Raw genomic sequence first — 22,101 nt, 5'->3', positions numbered from 1 at the left:
GGATATATGGGAACTCTGTTTTCTGCTCAAGTTTTCTGTAAACCTAAAATTGCTCTGAAAAGAAAGTTTATGAATTTGAAAATAAATAAAAATAAAATTAAAATATAAAAAAATTAAAAAGGAAAAAGACAAAAACAAAAATCTCTAGAGGTGTCTGCTGCAGGGTTGGAGAGCTTTCTTACTGGTGTTTTCTCTGGGGATGTTTTTCTTTTCCATGGTGGGGATGACACTCCAGGAACACTTTTATGTTTCAATTCTTTTCCCTCCCTTCCTGCTCACACTTACAGTGGAAGCATATCCCCATATTAAAACTTCTCTTAATTTATAGTGGCCCCTAAAGTGGAAGGCGATTTAAATTTTGATGATGGAATAGGAGGCATTGTGTTTGGAGAAAAAAAAAAACAAAACGAAATTGATAAAGTGATGGAATCATGGGATCTCAGATTATGGGCATGACATTTTAGGAGAAATGATTTAGAATTATAGCATCTTGGTACCAATGCATCTCAGAATCTCAGTACAGTTATCTTCAAGTGACAGAATGAGGTGTGTTTACATTCTGGAAATAAACGATTATGGATCTTTGGACAGATGAGACTTTACATTTCAAGACTCAAAGAATTTTAGAACCTCTAAGTTGAAAGAACCAGTCAAGGTATTCTAGTTTAATCGTTTTTTCTTTTCCGATATAACTTTGGTTTATTTTCCTTTTTTAAAAGACAACTTCCACTGAGGTATAATTGAAATACAGTAAATCACACATATTTAAAGTGTTCAAATTGATAAGTTTTGACAATTGTATGCACCTGTGAAACCATCACCACAATCAAGATAGTGAACATATCCATCACTCACAAGAGTTTCGTCGTGGTCCTTGGTAATCCCCCTTCTTGTTCTTTTTGCTCATCTTCCACCCCTTCCCACCCTCCCACTCTGCCCTTGCCCCCCCATCCCCAGCATGCCTTTGGATTTGGGTTTGGACTGAATACAAGCATTCATTTGTATTTCCTAGAATTCTATATAAATGGAATCATACGTACTCGTTTTGTTTGGCTTCTTTCATTCAGCATAATTATTTGGAAATTCATCGATGTTGTAGCATGTAACCAGTAGTTCATTCTTTTTTATTGCTGACTAGTATTTCATTGTATGGCTATGCCACAATTTATTTATTCATTTACTTATTGATGGACATTTGGGTTTGTTTCCTGTTTGGAACTATTACAAATAAAGCTTCTATGAATGTGTGTGTACAAGTCTTTGTATGAACACGTGCTTTCACTTCTCTTTGGTAAATACCTAGGGGAGGAATGACTGGACAATATGATAGGTGTATGTTTAACTTTTTAAGAAACTGCCAAAGTGTTTTCCAAAGTGGACATACCAATTTTTTTTTCTTTTTTTGCTGAGGAAGATTAGCCCTGAGCTAACATCTGTGTCAGTCTTCCTCCACTTTATATGTGGGTTGCTGCCACAGCATGGCTGACAAGTGTAGGTCTGCGCCCAGGATTCAAAACCGCAAACCTGGGCTGCTGAAGTGGAGCGCACTGAACCCGACCACTCCTCCACCGGGCCAGCCCCGTGGATGTACCATTTTAAATTCCCACCAGCAGCGTATGAAGGTTCCAGTTCCTGCACATCCTCACCTACACTTGGCATAGTCAGTCTTTCTAATTTTAAGCATGTTAATAGGTGTGACATCTCATTGTGTTCCTAATTTGCAATTCCTTAATGACCAGTGATGTTGAGCATCTTTTCATATGCTTATTCGCCATCTGTCTATCTTTTCTGGTCAAGTATCTGTTCAGATCTTTTGCCCATTTTAAAATTGGGTCGTTTGTATTCTTATTAACGAGTTTTGAGGGCTCTTTTTGTATTCTGTATTTGTTGTTAAGTGCCATCAAGTCAATTCCAACTTCTAGTGACCCTGTGTACAGCAGAGTGGAACCCTGCCTGGTTTTTGCACCATCCTCTCACCTTCCGGCGCTGTATCAGACAATGCTCAGCTGCTATTCATAGGGTTTTCATGGCCAATTTTTTTGGAAGTAGTGGTCCTTCTTCCTAGTCTGTCTTAGTCTGGAAGCTCCGCTGAAACCTGTCCACTATGGGCGACTCTGCTGGTATTTGAAATACCGGTGGCATAGCTTTCAGCGTCACAGCCACATGCAGCCGCCACAGCATGACAACCAACAGACAGGTGGTGTGGTTTCCTGACCTTGTATTCTGGATACAAGTCCTATAAAGAATATATGAAGAAAATATTTTTCTTCAGTCTGTGGATTGTCTTTTCCTTTCCTCAAGAGTGTCTTTCAAAGCACAGGCATTTTTAATTTTGATGAAGTCCAATTTATCAATTTGTTCTTTTATGGATTGTGTTTGGTGAGGTCATATCTAAGAAATCTTGACCTAACCCAAGATCATAAAGGTTAAATCTATGTTTTCTTCTTGAAGTTTTATAGTTTTAGGTTTCACGTTCAGAACTATGATCCATTTGAGTTAATTTTTGTATTGTGAGGTGTGGGTTAAATTTCACTTTTTGCTTATAAATATCTGTTCATCCCAGCACCATTTGTGGAAAAAACTCTCCTGGCTCTACTGCATTGTCTGTTCCTTTGTCAAAAATCAGTGGTTCATATATGTGTGTGGGTCTATTTCTGGACTCTCTCTTCTGTTCCATTAATCTGTTTGTCTGTCTTTATACCAGTATCACACTATTTTGAGATCAGGCCCTCCAACTTTGCTCTTCTTTTTCAAAGTCATTTTGGCTCTTGTAGGTCCTTTGCATTTCCACGTGAATTTTAGAATCAGCTTATCAATTTCTACAAAAATGTCTGTTGAGATTTTGGTTGAGATTGATTTGAATATATAGATCAATTTGGGGAGAATGAACGTCTTAATAACATTGAGTCTTCTGACCCATGAGCAAGGTATCTCAATTTATTTAGGTACTTTTTAAAAACTTATCTCAGCAGTAATTTAGTTTTACATATCTAGGTCTTTCACATCTTTTGTCATATTTTTTCATAAGTATTTCATATTTTTGATGCTATTATAAATGGTATTTTAAAATTTTAGTTTCTGATTATTTGTGGTTAGTATATAGAAAGAAAATTGATTTTCGTGCATTGATCTTGTATCCTGCACTGTAGTCAACTTACTTATTAGTTATAATAGCTTTTTTTGTGTGTGGAGTCTATTGGATTTTCTCTATAGGTAAGCATGTCATCTGCAAATAAAGATAGTTTTATTTCTTTCTTTCCAACCTGGATGCCTCTCGTTTCATTTTCTTGCCTAATTGTGCTGGCTGGAACCTCTGACGTAATGTTGAATGGAAGTGTCCCGAGTGGGCATCCTTGTCTTGCTCCTGATCTTAGAGGGAAAGCTTTCAGTCTTTCACCGTTGAGTATGATGTTAGCTGTGGGGTCTTTGTAGATGCCATTATCTAGTTGAGGACGTTCCCTTCTAGTCTTAGTTTGCTGAGAATTTTTAAAATTGGAATGGATGTTGGATTTTGTCAGACGCTTTTTCTGTGTCTTTTGAGAGGATCACATGGTTTTACTCTCTTTGTCTGTTCATGTGGTTAATTACATTGATGGATTTTCAAATGTTAAACTCACCCTGCATTCCTAGGATGAGCCCCATTTGGCCTTTTAATATATTGCCAAATTAGATTCGCTAAAATTTTGTTTAGGACTTTGACATCTCTGTTGATGAGGGATCTGTAGTTTTCATTTATGCATTGAATTTGTCTGGTTTTGGTATCAAGGCCTCATAAAATGAAGTGGGAAGTATTTCCTTCTCTTCAATATTTTACAAAAGTTTGTGTAGAATTAGTAGTATTTCTTCCAAATGTTTGGTAGAATCACCAGTGAAGCCGTCTGAGCCATGAGTTTTCTTTGTGGGAAAGTTTTATCTACAAATTCAATTTCTTTAATAAATATAGGACTATTCAGGTTATCTTTATCTTCTTGCATGAGCTTTGATAATTTGTATCTTCAAGGAATTTGCCCATTTCATCTAAGTTCTCAAATTTATTGGCATAAAGTTGTTCATAATACTCCTTTGTTATCCCTTTAAAAAAAAAATCACAGCTTTATTGAGATATAATTTACATACCATACAATTCACCTATTTAAAGTGTGCAAATCAGTGGTTTTTAATACCATTGTACACAGAAGTATACAACCATCGCCACATCAATTTTAGAACATTTTCATCACCCCCAAAAGAAATTCCATACTTATTAGCAGCCACTCCCCTTTTCCCCCTACCCATTCCCCTACCCTCAGCCCTAGCAACCACTAATCTACTTTCTGTCTCATAGATTTGCATATTCTGGACATTTCATATAAGTGGAATCATATAATATATGGCCTTTTGTGACTGGCTTTTTTCACTTAGCATAATGTTTTCAAGATTCATACAAGTTGTAGCCTGTAACAGTACTTCATTCCCTTTTATTGCCGAATGGTATTCCATTGTATGGATATACCACATTTTATCTGCTTATCAATTTATGGACATTTGTGTTATATCCACTTTTTTACTATTATAAATAATGCTGCTATGAACATTGCTGCCTGTAAGAAATGCACTTCAAATATAAAACACAAATGGTTAAAAGTAAAAGGATAGAAAAATATGGACCGTTGTAACAGTAATCAAAAGAAAACTGGAGGGCTATATTAACATCAGAAAAATTATAGGGCCGGCCCCGTGGCTTAGAGGTTAGGTGCTCGCGCTCCACTGCTGGCAGCCCACGTTCGGATCCCGGGCGCGCACCGACGCACCGCTTCTCCGGCCATGCTGAGGCCGCGTCCCACATACAGCAACTAGAAGGATGTGCAACTATGACATACAACTATCTACTGGGGCTTTGGGGGAAAAAATAAATGAATAAAATAAAAGTATTAAAAAAAAGAAAAAGAAAAATTATGTTTCAGGGGGTAAAGAAAGACATTTCATAATGATAAAGAGGTCAATTCCTCAAGAGGAATAATAATCCTAAATACTTATGCTTTTAATAACAAAGCTTCAAAATACGTGAAGCAAAAAGTGGTGGAAATGCAAGGAGTCGTAGACAAATCCCCCATTATAGTTAGAGATTTCTATACCACTCCCTCACTAATTGATACAACAAATCAGTAGAAAATAAATATAAATACAGAAGATTTGAATAAGAAATATATTGTATTTGTCTTTTAGTTGGGGTATGTAGACCATTTACATTTAATGTGATTGTTAATATGGTTAGGTTTAAATCTTTTATCTTGCTATTTGTTTTCTATTCATCCTGTATGTTTTTTGTTCCCTTTTTCCTCTTTTTCTGCCTTCTTTAGGATTAATGAAATGTTTTTATGATTCTGTTTCTCCCTTGTTGATTATTAGCTATATCTGTTTTGTTATTTTAGTGATTGCTGTGTAGTTTATAGTATACATCTTTAACTTATCACAGTCTACTTTCAAGTGATATTGTATCACTTCGTGTATAGTATAAAAATATTTTTTTGTGCTATTATTATTATGCATTTTACTCTTTATATATGTTATAAACACAATACTACATTGTTATTATTTTTGTCAAAGTAGTCAGTTATCTTTTAAAAAGATTTAAATGATGAGAAAAATAATCCTATATATTTACTCATGTTGTTACCATTTCAAGTGATCTTCATTCCATTTTGTAGATCTGTATTTCTCTCTGATGTCATTTTCTTTTAGCCTGGAAGACTTTAACATTTCATGTAGTGTGGATCTGCTGGTGATGAATTCTTTCAACTTTTCTATGTCTGAATAAGTCTTTATTTTAACCTTCATTTTTGAAAGTTATTTTTGCTGGACATAGAATTCAAAGTTGACAGATTTTTTTTCTTTCAGTACTTTAAAGGTGTTGTTTTCTTCTGGCTAGCATTGTTGTTGACAAGAAATCTGCTGTCATTCTTATCTTTGTTCTCAGTATAGAACGTCTTTTTTTTCTTTTATAGCTGACTGCTTTTAAGATTTTCTCTTTGTCACTGGTTTTGAATAATTTGGTTATGATTTACCTTGTTGTAGTTTTCTTTATGTTTCTTGTCCTGGGATTCATTGAATTTCTTGAATCTGAAAGTTTATAATTTTTCACACAGCAGAGTAAGACTCAGGGACAGGGAGGAAGTATCAGGGCCAGAGGCTTGGTGGAGGCCACTCCTGACTCAGTTTTTTATCTGTCAGTTCGGCTGAGGGATACCTGCATTCCAGGACATTCTGTTTCCCAGGTGAGACTTGCTTCTGAGGTCAAAGTACACAGTGACAGGGTGGCCGGGGTGTCAGGTGGCTGAGTATGACTCTTAACTTGATGATTCAGCTACTAGGTACCTTCTGTACTGAGGCATGGGGCAGCAGGCCCTGGCCAGTCAGACCCCAGATCCACACAGAGGCTAAAGACACACGGTGAAATTAAAGAAATCAGAAACAGTAGTGGTATGTCTTGTTTGTATATCAAATTGGCAAGTTTTTAAAAAATAAAGTTCAGCATGGACAAGAATATGGGGAAATAGGCCTTCCTAGACTCTATTGGCAAGGGTGTAAATTGGGACCCCCCTTCTTGAGGGCAAGTTGGTACAGAATTATCATAAAGCTTAGAGTTTTGCATATGCTTGACCTGGCAATTCCAGCTCCAGGAAGTTATCATAAGAAAACAGTGCAGATTATGGAAGCCAGAAGATGTGAGTTTGAACCTGGCTGTACCAGTGACCAGCTGTGTGGCCTTGAACAAGTTACTTTACCTCTCTGAACCTCTGTTTGCTTATCTGTACAATAGGAATTTTAATCTCTATATTATTGTCTGGTTGTAGTGAGGGTGAAATGAGATAATGTGTGGGAGATCCTCAGCACAGGGCCAAGCACAGAGCAAGTCCTGTGCTTTTGGGGGATGTTTTGATAATGACTATATCTGGAAAATAAAGCCTAGAAGGACATGCACCAGAATATCGGAAGTAGTCGTCTCTGAGAGAGGAATAATTTTATTTTCCAAATGCCTTTTTATTTCTTCCAGTTTTCTACAGTGAATATATGTTGCTTTTGTAATAAGAAAAAACTGATGACAATTAAAACACAATGTGTGTCATTCTTCCAGAGCCAACCTTTGAAGACTATGAGGAACCCGATGGGCAGGGCCAGAGGTGGGGGCCACAGGGTTGGAGAAGGGCCAGTCCCCCACCCCTGAGGCCGAGGAGGGAGGTGGTGGAGAATATAGATTCTAGGGCCAGACCCACTTACTCACCGTGTGACTTCAGCCAAGCCCCTTCACCTCTCTCTGCCTCATCTGTTTCCTCACCTCAGTTTCCTCATCTGTAAAATGGGCATGTAATAGAATCTACTTCATAGGGTTGTTGAGGCTTCAGTGACTTTTTAGTTTTTAGCACGGTGCCCAGTGGACAGTCAATGTTAGCTATTGTCACTGTGATTATTATTCTATTATTATTATTATAGTCATCCATCATTGCCTCCAATGCAGGTGGTAAGGAGAGGGGACTGGAGCGGCACTCCATCTCCCTCACAAGCTGGGGCATGACGTGAGAGAGACAGCTCAGCTCAGCTCAGCTGGGGGCCCTTGGGCAGCCACCCTGGCTCTCTGGGCCTCAGATACCCCCTCTCACCAGTGGCGGCAGTAATTTCCCCCATAATTGCCCCAATAATTGTGGGGGCACAATTATTCTTGTGAAGAATAAATGGATCCCCATGTCCAACGCCCACACACCAAAGGCACCTAGTGTTTGTTCTCTTCCCTTTGTGGATGACCCAGGGTGTCAGGGAGCAAAGAGAGTGGGAGAAGCCATGTGGCCAGGCTGGTGTGGGGTCAGATGCCCCAGCCACCCAAAGGCTTGTCCCCCGAAGCCCCAGCTGCCCCTCCTCCAGCTCCTCTGCGGCTGCTGAGGGAACAGGAACAACATGGGAACATTAATCCGCCTCGTTAACTCACTTTGCTCCAGCTTTGTAGCAATTAGACCTGCAGTCTGGGCAGCATTAGGAGCGGGGCAGAGGTCACCCAGCCTGCTGGGCCCCTGCCTGCCCAGCCTCTGCCGGGCGCTCGCTCTGTCCTGGGCAGAGGGGTTGGAGAAGGGGCTTTCTCTGGCAGCAGAGTCCCTTGGCTTCTGTTTACTTATTTACTCACGGTCACTCACCGATGTTTAACGACCACCTACTCTGTGCCGAAGAGACCATGCCTGCTGTGTTTAGCTGTGGCTGGAAAAGAGCTGGGGGCGAGTAGTGGGAGATGTAGGAAGGACTTGGGCTTTTCCCTGAGTCAAGCCAGAGTCGTTGGAGAACTTGGAGTGAGGAGGTGATGTGATCAGATTTGCATTTCATGAGACTTTTCATCTGGAGAAGGGGTGCTGTGAGGCGGAGACTGGCCTGAGAGGCTTGGGGCTGAGGCACAGACCACGGGCTGCGCAGGGCAAAGGGCTCATCTCCTTCCAGCCTTTGAGCCTCATCTTCTCTGAGAAACAGGCTGATGTTCAAGGCCTGTCTCTTGACAGCCTGCAGCCTTTCCCCTGCTCTGACTGTGCCTCCCCCACCACCTCCTTTCCACCCAGGCCTCCACCCACCCAGGCCTCGGCTACAGGGAGGGGCCAAAGCTGACGTGATCAGGAACTTCAAAGACTAAGAGTTCCTTTGTGTATTAGTTTTGATGAGAGGTCTGCGTATTTCTTAGCTCATTTCATCCTCACAGCACCATGACAGGTAAACAGAAGTCTTCCCATTTTACAATGAGGAAACTGAGGCACGAAGATGTGATGTTTCTTGCCCAAGGGTACAGAGCTGGTGGCAAGCAGAGCAAGGATTTGAACCCAGGTCCTATGGTTTGCCAAACCCATCTTTCTCCACTACAGTCCCTCCCAGTCCTGGGGTTCTGTGAAATAAGCACCAGCAAGTATTGGGTGCCTGCTGTGTACCAGGTGCCATGTTGGGTGCATCACTTTGCATGATCTTCTGTCCCTGGCAGCCCCAGGAGGGAGTGTCCCCACTTCACAGGTGAGAAAAGGGAGGCTCAGAGGGGAAAGGGATTGCCCAAGGTCAGAACTGGGCCTCCCGGGGCCCCTGTCTCTCTAGCACCTCCTGTCGCACCCCAGGCCCCCACCAGTCACGGCCCCCTCAAAGCCGATGACCTCAATTCCCCAAGGTAAGGCAGCTTGTTAGCATCTCAAAGAACCCTCTCTGCCAGCCACCATGTATATTCATGGAGCTTCAAAGAGGAAGCTCCAGACAGGAGACTCTTTCTTTCCTTCCAAGAGCAAATTCTCACCCTCTCAGATGCAGGAAATGTAGTCTGGCTGGAGAAAGACTTGATTTCTTTTTCTTTTTTTTACTAGTTAGTAAAAGAAAGTGGCAACCTCTAGCTCTGACGACTGAACAGGGTTGGTTCCGACTCTGCCCGGTTGCTTGGAGAAGGTGGGGGGGCTTCAGAGCTGCTGGCCTTTCAGCGACCTCCCAGGCCATCTGGTGTCACTTTAGAGTCACAGAGAGCAGGGCACGGAGTTCAGAGAGGGCACCGGCGTCAGGCAGCCTACTCACCCTATTTAAAATGCTCCGTGTAAAGGCAGCTCTTCTCCTTGCCTTTGTGTGTTTGAAATTTTTCATAATAAGGAGTTAATAAAGGGGTTTTAAAAAAACACTCTGCAGGCTGGTGTCTTTCCAGGTGAGCGCCACCCCCTCCTGGGCGTGGCATCCCAGACCCTCATAGTCAAGCTTCTCTAGTGCTGTGGCCGCAGGGAGTGTCTGCTCTCTGCTCCCCCAGCTCCCCCTCCACCCTCTGCACGTGCTTTCCCCTCATGCCTCCTGGACTCTGTTCATTATTCAAGGCTTAGTTCCAGTGTCACCTCCTCTCAGAAGCCTTCCCTGATTCCTCCAGGCAGTCACACCTGCCTCTCTCTCTCAGAGCCCTTGTCCATCTTCCCTCACCAAAAGCCCCCCACCAGTGCACAAACAATGCTTTGGGCGCTCTGCTCTGTTTACCCAGGTTATGGCTTTGATTCCTTGTGGTCCCATGAGGCAGGATTATCCCACATGTTCCTGAGGAAACTGAGGCTCAGAGGGATGAGGTCACTTGCCCAAGGTGAGCAGTGGGGTGAGGATTCGAATGAGTGTGTGGCCATGTGGTTTATCCCCCAGATGGCTTCCGCCTCTGCCTGCCCATCACACGGCGCTTTGTAGCACAGGTCTCCCTGGCCGGATCTCCCCTGCTGGGCTGGAAGCCGCCCAAGAATGGGTCCCAAGCCGCGGATCCTGTGTACCCAGCTCAGGACTGGCACCAAGGAAGCACCGACAGGCATTTGCCAAGTGGGTGAAAACCTAGATCTGAAATCTTAGAGACTATTTTCCCAGGTCCTTGCCATTATGGAGTGAGGGCAAAGGCTTGGAGGTCTCATGGGACCTGCCTGTAGCGGCCTTGGGAGCTGGAAACCCAGAGAGACTGAAAGTCACCGTCCCACCGCCCCATCTACCCACAGGGATGACCAGATATTTGGGGAGCAGTGGCTCCTTGGACTGCAGGGAGGTCATGGTTGCTGGATCGTTCAGCAAGTATTGACTGAGCACTTACTGTATGCCAGGCACAGTGCTAGGGGCACAGCCGTGAACAAGCCAGACTCGGTCCCTGCCCTCACAGGGCTGTCATATGAGAGGCAGAGAGTGGACAGACAAGAAATTGACAAAAAAGCTACAATGTGAAGAAGAGTGATGGAAGGGTCCTGGGGAGCAAGTATTGGAGGATTTTTGGAAGGTGTTATCCCTCCCTACCCGGTGAAGGAGAGCCGATCAGGGAGGTGTGGGCTGCAGGGTCTCCCAGGCAGGCTGTGCAAAGGCCCTGAGGTGGAGAAAAGTCTGGGCTCACTCAGGGAACAAATGAGAGGGAGGTGTCACCCGAGGGCCAGGGGGAGGGGAGCGTGCCAGATGAGGTGGGGAGCCATTGGTGGGATCTGAGAGGGGTGGCAGTGGAGGCGGGATTTGGTTTGAGAGCAGTTTGCAGGGGCCTAGATGAACATGGAGACCCCCATGTAGGAGGCTGCTGCGGTTTTCAGGGGAGAGGAAAGTGGACCCAGTCAGGACAGGGGCTGGGGTCGTGGAGGCGAGGGGCCAATTAGATTTTAGAGGCAGAGCCCACTGGCTTTTGTGCTGGGCTGGAGTGAAGGGAGAGAAGGGAGATCTGGCTGAGCCCTGGAGACGGGGGACAACGGCTGGGACACGCAGCCAAAGCCATCCTTGTAAGGATCCCCAAAGTGGCCTGGAGGTGGCTGGGTCCCTGACGCAGGGTGGTCCCTTTCCCCGAAGCCTGCCCCGCCCAGCCAGTGTCTGGGACTGGCGTGTCTATTGGAGGTGAAAATCCTGCCTCCTGCCTGAGCCCCAAATTGCCCCCTGGGGGTGGCGGAATGCCAGGTGCCCATTTTAATTCTCCAACAGTCGTACTGTTTTATTGTTCCTATTTGGGGTTTTATTATTATTGCTGCTAATGGTTTGAAAAGGCCTTTTAATTAAAGCTGCAAGTTGGAGCTGGCGCCTGGGCCCCTGGGGTGGGTAGGAGGAGGCCTTGCTGAGTACTCACTCCGCCCCTTTCAGAGCTGGGGGTTCTGCTCTGGGGTCTGTGGCCCTTCCACAGGGAGACTAGGGAGGAGGTCCTGCCATTGAGACCATGGCAGCAGCCACTGTGGGGCCTCAGCCCTCCTCTTGTGGTGCAACCAGGAGATTTTCCCAGAACGGGTTGCATGACATTAGTTTCCTGTTCAAAACCTTCTGTGGTTCCCCAGTGCCCTCTTCTGCAGGAGGCTGCGGGCCTGGTGGTGGGAGCCTGTGGGACACATCTGGGTTTGAGTCTTGTCTTTGCGCTGGCTGCAGGGTCTTGGGCAAGTTGCTTAACGTTCCACTGTCTCGGTTTACTCATCTGTAAAATGGGACTGCTGAGGTCTTGCGTCCTAGGGCTGTTAAGAGGAATAAAGAGAAGATCCAAGCTCTGGCTCATCCTGAACACTCTATACATGGGGGTTCCGTTGTTGTGGCTGTCCAGGATGTGAGGATCAAGTGCGATCCCATGGCGGGTGCTTCGTGAACATTCGCTGCCCTTGTTACCTCCCTGCCCTCTCCTTCCCTCCCCCCTCCTCTTGTCCAGGAACATGCAGGAGACTTGACCCCCTCTTTACCTTTGCATAGGCTGTCTCCCCGTCTGTGGTGCCTCCCTTCCCCTTTGCCATCTGGACATCCTTCCAGACCCAAGTGTGGAGGCGCCTCCCTTGGGAAGCCTTCCCCACCTCCTCCCTGGGCCCTGGGTTCTCAGAGCTGCCTGAGGTTTCCTTCCTGGGGGCCTGTCTCCTGCCTTTAATTGCTGATTTACTCCCAGGGGTTGCAAACTCAGGTGCCTCAGGACCCAGCAGATCAGGACAGAGATGAATACTGTGGAGGGAAGGACTGCGGCCCTTTTGTAAGACTGCCTTTTCTAAGAGCTGCTCCCATCCTGTGGCCAGGCTCCCCCCCACCCCCACCAGCCCCGCCAGTTCCCGTTGGAGGGTATGCCAATCCAGCCCACATTTATTGAACACCTGTTGTGTGTTGCCTTGTGTTATAGGGCATTTCCTCCACTGACTTCCTCCATTCTCATCTTCATAACCGCCTATGACATCTTTCTGTGCCCATTTGACTGATAAGGAGACAAAGGCTACAGAGCTGAAGTTTCTCATCCCCAAGGTCACCCAGTTGACAACTGTTGACACCTCGTACTATGCTCACTCCCTTGGCCAATGTTGGCAGCTCCATCAATATCACATTTCTGCCACAGGGCCTTTGCACTTGCTGTTCCTTCTGCCTGAAACTTCTGCCCCCAGATACCTACAGAGCTTTCTCCCTCACTTTATTCAGGCCTAAGTTCCAATGTCACCTCCTCAAAGAGCCCCCATCCCACCTCTTATCCTACTTTATTTTGCGTCATGACAAGGGTCACACCCTGACATATTATACATTTGTTTGTTGAATTTCTGTCCCTCTTACTCGACTTCACAGTCAGCAACCACATTTGTTTTATTCACCTCCTCTCTCCAGTCCCTAGAATGGTGGCTGGTACACTACACCAATAGGCGTTGTGGCTGAGTGACTCTCCTGGCTTGCCGACTCTCCTCACATGTGGCATGTGGGTGGGACTGAGGGGAGGAGACATTGGGGTCCAGCAATCCCCGGAGCAGGGTGACCGGAGGACCCTGCTCTGCCCCGAGGGAGGCCCTGCCGTCAGCCTCTCCCCTCTCCTCGGGTTTCTTTTCCTCCCTCGATGTGCCCTGACCTGACTGTGGCCAAGTCCCACCAGGGCATCAGTCCCACTTGGCTTCTGCCTGCTGCCGAAACACCCCCTTCCCCTTCCTGGGCTGCTGGAGCCCAGCAGACCCCACACGGGCCCCCCACCAGCACCCAGTCTCTGTCTCTGCCCTCTTCCTGCTGTTCCCACACCCCCTGCTGCCTCCAGGCTAATCCACTGGAAGCCTTTGGACTTGGGGGAACAAAAGGAAGGGAGCTGGGGAGCTGGGGAAACGGGGAGAGAAGGTGGATGAGGCGCAGCAGCGGCGGCATTTCCCCGTTCTGGATAGGGACACCTAAACCCATTTTGTAAATTAGAAACTGAAGCTCAGAAAGATTCTGTTACTTGCCCGAGGGACAAAGCCCAGATTCAGCCCCAGCATTATGCATACACCCAGGGGAGGTCAGACCTGTTCCAGCCCTGAGGGCAAAGCTAGAACCTACCGAGTATTTTAGGGGTTACTGCCCACTTGCCCAAGAATTCATTCAAGTGACATTACTTGAATGTCCAGCGCCGTGCTGTGTGTGGGGACAGGAGGGCAGCTGTATGGGCCGTGGAGGGGGCTGAGACTGCTGGGGGTGGGCTCCGAGAAGGCAGTCCGGATCTGGGGCTTGAAGAGTGAGCAAGCATCCGTCAGCAGCTGAGGCAGCAGAGAAGGGAAGTCCAAGGAACAGGGAGGCTTAAGCCAGGCAGCCCAGAACAGAGACGCCTATGGGGAGGGTGGATCAGCAGCTACAGGGGGCTGGAGGGTGCGGTTCGGGCCTCAACAGGAGGTAGGGACAGGGCTCCGCTGGCATTTCCTGGTTCTAGGATCGATCCTAACGGTTGATTGCCGCATCAGTGGAAGGAGTTGTAATGATAACACCTCCCCTGTGAAGGAGGGGCTTCCACGCCCAGGATGTTTTAAGCTTGGACTTACCTCCCCCCTGTGTCCCTCTGAGGGCCCCCAGGTCAGGCCCACTTGTCTCCCCGCTGTGCGCTTTCTGCCTCTCCCAGTGGAAGAAGGCCCAGGCTGGTTGTTGCCTGTCACCTGGGCTGGGTAGTGAGGGGAGCCCGTGACCCTGTAGGGCACCGGAGGCCCTGACCCTGCCCAGGCTCCCGTCAGCCTCATCACTGGGCCGGCAGGGAATGGAGATTGGCCTGTTTGAGAATGAAGAAGCTGAGGCCCCGAGAGGGAGGGACTTGGGAGTCTGCAGGCCTGCGTTCCTGCCCTGTTCGTGGCCCGCACGGTGTAGGCCAGCAGCTTATGCCCCTGAGCCTCATGGGCCTCGGCTGTCCAGGCAGCAGGAAGGTCAGAGGAGCGAGGGGGAAGCTTCTTAAACCCTGTGACATGCCGGGCATGAGTGGGAAGCGTTGTCTGCTCAGAGCCGGGTGCTGGCAGAGAATCAGCCACGAGTGCAGGGGGGAGTCTGCTGGAACAATAGTAAAAACCACCAATCATTCATTTAGTAAACATTTATTGAGCACCACCTGTGTGCAAGGCCCTGTGTAGACTGTCCTCTGCTCTCAGGGAGCCAGTCCAGAGGGGAACACAGTCATCAAATGACCACAAAAATAAATAAATGCAACCGTGCAATAAAGTGGAGGGTCCCAACCTAGTGGGGGAAGGTCGGGGGGGAGGTGGGTGGTCATCCCTGGGGAAGTGTCACTTGAGCTAAGCTCTGAAGCATGAGTGACAGCTACCCACGTGACGAGGGAGGGAAGGGCATTCTGGGCAGGAGAACAGTATGGCAAAGGCACTGAGCCTGGAGGGAGCAGGGCAAGTCTGAAGGCCTGGGAAAAGGCTGGGAGGCTGGCCCACGGTGAGCCAGGGGAGTGGGAGTGGGAGGGATGAGGCTGAGTGGGGGAGCCTGTGGCAGCGGCAGAGCTGGAGGCTAGAGCAGGGAAGGCAGAGGAACCTGGAGTAGCCCTTGGTGTCTGATTAGCATATTCATGATCATGACAGCCCTCATGAATATGCTAATCAACCAAGGGAGGGAAGGATGGGGATGATGGGGATGGTGTCTTCCCTCTGTGGCAGAAGGAGACCTAAGTTCTCAACACCATCTCCTTCTGGGAATGAAGCCCCAAGTAGGAGTGGGGCAGGGGTCCCCCACATCCCCAACGTCACCTCCTCCCTTCTGGCTGTCTGCCAGTCCCTCCCTCTCTTGCGAAATTCCGGCTGTTCCGGAAGTGGGGATGGTACAGAAGAGGGGTGTCCCTGGGACACTTACACACACACTGAGGGCTGGGCCCCATCTTGTGCTTCACCTGCACGTGGCTGGCTTCACTGGAGCAGAGGCATCTGAGCAGGACTCCAGTGACTCACCCTCCCAGGGGCACATGGTGGGGTAAGGGGCTCAGGGAGGAAGCCCAATGCCCAGAGTCGCTGGACACAGGGGTCTCCAGTGGTCTCAGGGCACTTTGGTGCCTGTAGTCAAAAATTTGGCCACACCAGAGCAGAGGTGTTGGTTATGCCCCCCCATCCAGCCCCCTGGCTGTGAGTCCTGGGGAGGGGGCCGGGGCAGGGCTGAGAAATGTGAGAAGAGGGGGAAGAAGCTGCTTCCCAGACAGGGTCTCCCTCCAGCCTCCCATGAGACCCCAGGGGATCCTCCCTGCTAGGCCTGACCCCTCAGGGGACCGTCAGGAGCTGGATGGGGGCGGGGGGACGGGGGTCAGGACGCAAGTGCTCAGATGCAGGTGCTGAGACCCAGCAGGCGGAGGGGGTGGCATAATTAGCTGTCACCGGAGTAGTGAGTCAGGCACCACTTGGAGCTTTGAGTCAGCCCTAGGGTGTGAAGGGGAAGGGGACACGGCCAAGGTCATTTGGGCCCAGCCTCCCTGAGTGCCTCCCACTGCTCCCCTAGGCTCCTGGAGCAAACGGCTGCTCCTTTGGTGGCTCTGAGGAGAGCCTGGAGACACTTCCATCACCCTCCTGGCATAGAGAGGGAAACTGAGGCCCAGAGAGGGTACACACTACCCCCTGCTCAGTCCCCCTGCCTCTATAGCTCTTTTCAGGTCCTTGATCACTGTCCCAAGCTGCTCCCTCCCTCAGGGCGCTTGCTCGGCTGGCCGCTCTGCCCAGAACACTTCCCCAGTTCTTATCCATCGAGGTTCTCAGCTTGCTGTCCTTTCCAGAGGGGCCTGCTGTGACCCTGCCTTGGTCCCCTGGTTTTCTCTCCCAGGCCCTTGGGACACTTAACACAATTTATAATTGTTTTACCAATTTCATCTCTCACCCTCCTGGGAGGTGAGCTCAGTGAGCTGAGTCCACCCCCATCTTGTTCAGTGCTCTGACCCAGCACCTGGCATAGAACAACAAAGACAGTAAACATACCTGGCACTTAGTGAGCATGTCCTGTGTGCCAGACACAATGCAGCCACCTTCCTAGGCCTTCGATCCTGCGGTAACCCTTCGAGATGCACAGTTTCCGTCATTCCCATTTTAGAGAAGAGGAAACAGGAGGCTCCTGCAGGGAGGGGGCGGGATTTGATGGGGATCTGCCAGGAGCCTGCACACTCACGTAGGCCACTGGGCTCTCCCCTTCACTCCCGCTACTCTAACGCACATGGGTGCACACAGTAGGTGCTTGGTAAATATTGTTGGGTGAACAGATGGGAGGCCAGGCTTCCCCCATAGCCACCCAGAATTGGAGGGAAGAGCTGGCCTGCCACTCCCACTTCCGTCTTCTGGCGTTTTCGGATGCTGCTGGGGCATTGTCCTCAGCACGCAGGAGGCACAGCCTCCCGCCTTCCTGCTGGCTGGCAGTACAGGCTCAGCTCCCCGGGGACACCTCATTCGATTTTCTCCTCATTTCTTTGAGCAGATTGAAGAGGGGAACAGAGGCAGCCTGTTGGACCTGGGGCGTCAAGGATGAGAAGTTTAATTTCCCAGGAGCCCCTAGAGGCTGGAGCAGACCCTGGAGGTCGGGAGAGGGCTGTGAACACAAGAGCAGCAGCCAGCTGGGGTCTTCCTGGGGTTGGATGGAGCTTGGTGGTGGCTCAGCTCCCCCATATCCTCTCCTTGGGCTGGGCTCTCCCCAGTGAGAGGGGCCAAGACTAGAAGCTTTAGAGCCAGGGGCCTCTACACACTTGCTTTGTGACCTCAGGCAAGCCATTGCCCCTCTCTGTGCCTCAGACTCCTCTTTGATAAAGTAGGGTGCAGAATGGCTCCTGTCTCTTCGTATACTATGAGGACCTGGGAAACTGAGGGGGTTCCTCCAGGGGGAGTAATGGGAGCATTTGTTGACTGAATGGTGGGGGGATAGGTGGAGTAGTTGGGGGTGGCTGGGTGGGGGCCTCAGCCTGGCAGGTTCCCCAGCCTTGAAGGCCAGGCCCAGCTCCTGCCAGAGCCGCCTTGTGACAGCCTTGGTACTGCCGATGTTGATTAATGGCCACAAAATGCCTGGGCGCCAGCAGCCGCCCCACTCAGTGGAATCAGCTGTGATTTATGGGATTGGGGCCCTCAGGGAGCAACTGTCTGAGCTTGGAGAAGCCTCAGAAAAATGGGTCAATGCAGGGCGGGGCCTGGAAGGAGGCAACCATGGCCAACTGAAAGGGACTCAGAGACTAGCTCCTCTGCCCCATGGTCCTGGTGGGGATACTGAGGCCCACGGAGGGCAGGGGACATGCCCAGGGCCACTCAGCAGAGGGATTCCTCAATGTCAGGACTTGTTACTCTGCCACTTGCAGCCTGAGAGGCACACCCAAGCTGCCTGACACACACATTTGTACCCCTGTCATTTGCCAGCAGAGAGGCATCTTCCTCTGACTGGCAACAGAAACCAAAAGCCAGAGCCAGTGTGTAGTACTGGGAGGTACTTTCGACTTCAGGGTGGCTAGACAAGGCCTCTCAGAGGAGGTGACACGTGTGCTAAGCCCTGAAGGATGGAGGGAGCCAGTTGTGTGAATGCTGGAGGAGAGCAAGTCAGGTGGGGGGACCAGCAGAGGCATAAGCTCAGAGGTGGGACAGAGGCTGGTGCGTTCAGGGAAGAGTGAGGAAGGCAGATGGCTGCTGGGGCTGAGGGGGAGGTGGGGGGGAGGTGATGCTGGTGAAGGGAGCAATGGCTCATCAGACCCTCAGGGGTCTTGTGGGCCCTAGCCAGGGGTTTGACCCTTCCCAGTGCACGAGCAGCTCTGCTTTACATTTTCCAAAGACCTCTCCTGCTTCTATGTGAAAGAGAATTAGAGGGGCATGTGGGAAAATGGGGAGCCTGGGAAGGTGGCTGCTGCAGACTTCGGGGTAAAGGTAGCCAAGGAGGACCCAACCTTGGAGCTAGGATTTGTCCCTGGGATTCTGCTTTAAGCCTCTCACTCCCCTGTGGGCAGTGACCAAATCTAATGTCTCAAAACCTGTCCCAATCCATGGTCCTCTTCATGCCCCACACCAGGGCCCAGGAACCCCATTCCGTAGAGGCAAGACCACATCAGACCAACTTCATGACTTGCTCAAGGTCACCCAGCTTGGAAGGAGCAGAGCTGGGGTAGGAAGCCAGGTTTCTGGGTTCTACCACTATTTAGTGCCTCACTTGCCCCTTATTCCCTGCCAGAGATCAAGGCTGCACCTTCTCGAGGGGAAAAATTGGGGTTTTGAGGCTGCTAGCAGCCCCCCATTGGGTGGATTTGAACTATATGTGTGTGTGCATGCATGCGTGTGCACACTCCACTCAGCAGGAAATTTGGGACGGGAGCAGCTTGGGTGCATGTCTGGGCTTCCTCTGCTGGGAAACCAGGCCAGAGCTGGAGGGGCCCCAGCAGCGCTGCCAGCACCCCACCCCCTCCCTGGCACTCAGATGCCTGCTGGCAAGGGCACTGGAGGGCACTGAGTGGCCCCTGTCCCATGGCTGCAGCTGACACACATTGTGTCTGGGCCACTTCACGTTTCTGCCTTTGACAGAGGACCCTCCAGCAGAGCAGAGGGATCACCATAGAGGGAGCCGCCTGCCTGCAGTTCCAGCTGCTGTGGATGTGGAGAGTCCTATTCACCTTGCTGGGAGGGCAGGGGGAGAGCCTGGCTTGGAGCAGTGGGAAGAGGTCTGCATGGGGAGGTGGGACCCTGGGTTTCCTGGAGACTTGTAGTAAGTCAGGTCCCTCTCTGGTCCTCATCCGTAGTTTCCCCATCTGGACAGTGGGAGTAGAGTGGAATAGATTCAGTGATTTCAGAGGTTCACTGGTCTGAATCTCTGCTCCCCACTTCACTAACTGGGTGATCTTGGGCAACTAACTTCACCTCTCTGAGCCTCAGAATATTTGTCTGTATTCTTATTCCTACTTTAGTACTTACTTTACAGGCCTTCTGTTAGTAGAAGCAGGTAAAATTCTTGGAAGACCAGGCACACAGCAGGCACCCAGTCCAAGTTAGCCTACCAAAATAATAACAAGTATACAATTTAACAGTAATAGCTAGAATTCATTGGGCCCCTCCACGCTCCACATACGGCATCGGCATTCACTCTTATTACAGACCCACGAGGTCAATATGGTTCTGTCCCCATTTTACGTTGAGGGAACTGAGGCATAGAAAGACAAAGGGCCGGCCTGAGATCACACTGCTGGGAATTGTGGAGCCCGACTGGCCATGGCTCCCTGCCTGTTCCCAGTACTGATCCTTCTTCCTGAATTCCCAACCCCCAGCACAGCCGGCGCCTGGAAGTGTTTGCCAGGGGGGACCCAGTCTTCGGAGCCCGGCTGGGGTTTCAGCACCGCGGACAGCGCTCAGTGGCTGCCCGGCTGAGGGGAGGAGGGAACTGCGTCTCAGCTGTGCCTGGGTGGTGGGACCCTTCAGCTCATTCTCGCCATGTGGAGACAGCAGGGCTCTGAATGAGCCAGCGAAGCCAAGGATCCACGCCTTCCCCTCGCTCAGTGAGTCCACTGGATGCAGAGGCCCTTCCTCCTGGGAGGGGAGGAGCCACGGCGCTACTTCCAGGTCCCAGCATCACCACACCCCCATTCTAGGCTCTGGTGTCACCATGGCAACGGGTGGCGAATGCACTCCCTTGGCTTCAGGAACCCCAGGCTGGCTTGGCCTGGGGAACCCCAGGGGCTGAGTTTGAAGGGTCCTTGGGTCACCACTGGCTCTTCTCGCTCCAGCCCTCTGTACAGATGGGAGATCAAGGCCCAAAGAAAGGAAGGCTGGATTCCTGGGATGTGCCAGCTGGAAAGGTCCCAGGGATCAGCTGGCCCCACTGCTCCATGATACAGTATAGATGAGAAAGCTGAGGCAAAGGGACCATCCTCAGGGAGATCTGCAATAGGTCCCCCCTGCAGTTGTCTTCTGGAGGAATTGCTTCTTTCCTTTCTCACGTGTGCCATAATTTGAAAGTACGTACGTGTTGTTTGTGTGTGTGGTGTCTCTTCCCTGCTGGCACACAAACTAGGGCCAGGGCCGTTTGTTCATGCCCATATCCCAGGTCTGGTACACACCACAGTGGTTGAAGTGTGGACTCTGGGGCCAGCTGGCCTGGGTTCAAATCCCAGCTCTGCCACTTACTGGCTATGAGACCTCAGGCAGGTCACTTCTCTCTGAGCCTCAGTTTCTTCATCTATGAGATGGGGAGAATGATGGCACCCGCTTCATAGAGTTGTTTTGAAGATTTACTCAGATGGTATGAGCACTGAGCCTTGCATGTGATGAGTGGCAACCAGTGTCAGCTGTTGTCTTTGTTACTGGTTAGTGGGCGCTAGATAAATGGTGAATGAATGAGCAGAATCCACCCGCCAGCCCCACCATAAGGGTTTTCCTCGGGACTTCAGGGGAGCCACCTCCCAATTCTATACATTTTCTTCATTCCAGCGGATATTTATTCCTCACCTGCCTTGTCAGAGGGCCTTAAATTTAGCAGGCATTGGAATCCCTTGGAGAGACTTGACAATGCAGATTCCTGGCCCCCTCAAGACCCCTGGGATCCAAACCTCTGTGGGCAGAGTCCAGGGTCTGCATCATTATGGGCACCCCGTGCTTGTCGTGGGAGGCCGTCGTGGCTGCCTCGAGGGGTTCAGTGATGAACTGTCCTGCAGCCATGGGGCTGGCGGGCTGATGAGGCAGCCCTGTTCACCCTCAGCAGGACCTCAGGCCTCGCTCCACAGGCACTGGAAGCCTGAGCAAGGTGCTGGGCCCAAGGGAGGGAAGGGTAAACCCCAGAGAAGAAGCATCAGAGAAGGCCTCCTGGAGGCGGTGGTGTTTCAACCAGGCCTTGAATAGTGGGGAGGATGTTGCCCAGCTGAAATTGGCAGATGGCATCACGGATGGGGGAGCAGCACGCACAAAGTGGTGGAGGCAGGAAAAACAGGTTGTGCCTGTTGTGCGGTGTGGGAATGAGCTAGTAGATGATATATTCGGAGAAGGAGGTGGGGTTTCTCTGGATTGTCAAGGTCCTCGAATGCTACGTACAACCCCCTTTACTTCCTTCTTCTGTTTTCCTTCCATCACTCGAAGGTCTTAGGATCCATCTGTTCCACCCCTGACCCCACTTACCCCCTCCCCAGCCCCAGTTCTTTCCACCCACCTCTCTTCTCTTTAAGCTCATCCATCCCCTGACCTTAAGATCTGTTCCCACGAAATGAGTCCACGTGAAGTCACAGTGGCCAAAATGGATTGATTATGGTGGGGATGAGGTCCTGGGGATGGGGGTCTGTGTCTTGTAACAAGAGTTTTCTGTACCTTAGCCCAAGGCAGGGACTCCAGCGGTGGAAACTCAAGCTTGATGGAGGGCCAGGGAGGAGGCCAGGACAGCTGCAGCACCTTTTCGTGGGTCATTGTGAGGATAAAAAGTGATGATGGTGTGAAGTGTCCAGCGTTCATCCTGGCACACAGT

The sequence above is a fragment of the Diceros bicornis genome, chromosome 19 (assembly GCF_020826845.1).
Source record: "Diceros bicornis minor isolate mBicDic1 chromosome 19, mDicBic1.mat.cur, whole genome shotgun sequence".
Taxonomy (NCBI): domain Eukaryota; kingdom Metazoa; phylum Chordata; class Mammalia; order Perissodactyla; family Rhinocerotidae; genus Diceros; species Diceros bicornis.
The sequence above is the reverse complement of the archived record's forward strand: the minus strand, read 5'-3'. Positions refer to the sequence as shown.